Below are 2216 nucleotides of genomic sequence, written 5' to 3'. Positions count from 1 at the left end.
ACAACAACAACAACAACAACAAACACTGTAATATCAATAATCTTTATCTTCTTTTTAACTTTTTGATCGCATTTCCCCCTTCAGAACAATCTACACGTATTTCGTTAAGTACCGATTTTGTCCTCGACTCAAAATATGGGTGACTACTCTTGTGACTGTGAGTTGAGTGTAGTCGTGAGTGGGACTCGTGTAAATGTGTACGTGTGAAGAAATTGTCAGAGTGTGAGCTCTTGTGAGAGTGGTTTTTCCGGAGTACTCGTTTGATCCTTTCGCCTAGTAAGCAGGAGTCCTTGTGTGTCCTCACGTGAGTCTGTTTTCTCGTGTGTCCTCACGTGAGTGTGTGTCTGTTCTCTCTTGGGTGTGTTCTCGAGAATTCATTTGAGTGTGTTTTTCCTTCTTGTTTTTATGTGTGTGTTTTCTCTGAAACACACACACGTGAGTTGGTGTGTATTTTAGAGAGGGAAAAGAGTGAGAGGAGAGAGACAGAGAGAGAAAGAGAGAGGAGAAGAGAAGGAATAAGTGAATAAGCATTTCCTTCTCTGTTTATGCGGTTGTGTGCGAGATACTGAGTTGGTTTTCCTTTCTATCTATGTATTGTTATATGAAGGCGCATGGCTCAGTGGTTAGAGCGTCGGGCTCACAATGATAAGGTAGTGAGTTCGATTCCTGGACCGGGCTGTATTGTGTTCTTCAGCAAGATACTTTAGTTCACGTTGCTCCTGTCCACTCAGCTATAGAAATGAATTACGACGTCATTGGTGCCAAGCTGTATCGGCCCCTTTGCCTTTCCTATGGATAACATCGGTGGCGTAGAGAGGGGAGGCTGGTATGCAGGAGCGACTGCTGGTCCTCCATAAACAACCTTGCGCGGACTTGTGCCTCAGAGGGGAACTTTCTCGGTGCAATCCCATGGTCATTCATGACCCTTTACCCTATATGCATTGTTATATAGTTTTACAGAGAGTGAGTGGAAGAAAGAGAGAGAGAAAGAAAAAGAAAGAAAGAGAAAGATGTAGAAGGTGGGAGAGCTAAACAGAATTTACGTTCCGAACATAGACAAAGGGAGTGAGTCGCAATACGGTGAAAGATAAAGAAAATAAAGAGAGGGGGTAATGGAGAGGTATACAGATTTTGTTGATAGTTCAAAGAGAGGAAGAGAGAGGGAGAAAGGCACACACACATACACGCACGCACACACACACATGCACGCACACACATACAAAGAGAAGAAAATTGGGGGGGGGACGAGGGTTAAGTGAGCTGCTATATTTGGCATCTGCAATGGGGAGAGAGGAGAAGGGTGAGTGAAGAGGAGGAGAGGCTAGAGAGAAAGAGAGTGAGAGAGAGAAATAGAGAGTAAAAGAAGGAAAGGAGAGAGAGTGATGGAGGCAGGAACAAAACAAAATAGAGAGAGTGAAAGTGTACTGAAACGTAATGAAAGTTAGTGAGAGATCTTCGTGATATTTTAACAAATCGAAATAACAGTGTGTGTGTAAAATATCTCTTTGCATGAAACATTTGGTAACCTTGCTAACCTACAAATAAAGAATATTTATCCATTTATGTTGGGCTTTGTGGTAAGTAGCTTACTTACGAACCATATGGTTCCGGGTTCAGTCCCACTGCGTGGCATCTAGGGCAAGTGTCTTCTACTATAGCCTCGCACCGACCAAAGCCTTGTGAGTGGATTTGGTAGACGGAAACTGAAAGAAGCCCGTCGTATATATGTATATATATATGTGTATATGTGTGTGTATATGTGTGTGTATATGTTTGTGTGTCTGTTTGTCCCCCCAACATCGCTTGACAACCGATGCTGGTGTGTTTACGTCCCCGTAACTTAGCGTTTCGGCAAAAAGAGACCGATAGAATAGGTACTAGGTTTACAGAGAATAAGTCCTGGGATCGATTTGCTCGACTAAAGGCGGTGCTCCAGCATGGCCACAGTCAAATGACTGAAACAAGTAAAAGAGTAAAAGAGTAACGTATATATACGTATATTCTCCCACATATAACACACGCTCACGTGGTCGCACCAGCTAATCCTGTCTCCTCTCATCACACGAACTTTTGGATTCTACCTTCTTTCCTTCTGGATCTACTCTTTCTGGACTGTTTGATTCTGAACTTTATACCCTCCGGCTGCACCTCTCCTACCCACGGATTACACTGGACCCATCTTCTGATTGGAAATCGCTTCAATATACCACGACGTC

The sequence above is a fragment of the Octopus bimaculoides genome, chromosome 6, assembly GCF_001194135.2.
Source record: "Octopus bimaculoides isolate UCB-OBI-ISO-001 chromosome 6, ASM119413v2, whole genome shotgun sequence".
In the NCBI taxonomy this organism is placed as follows: Eukaryota; Metazoa; Mollusca; class Cephalopoda; order Octopoda; family Octopodidae; genus Octopus; species Octopus bimaculoides.
Note: the sequence above shows the minus strand (reverse complement) of the source record.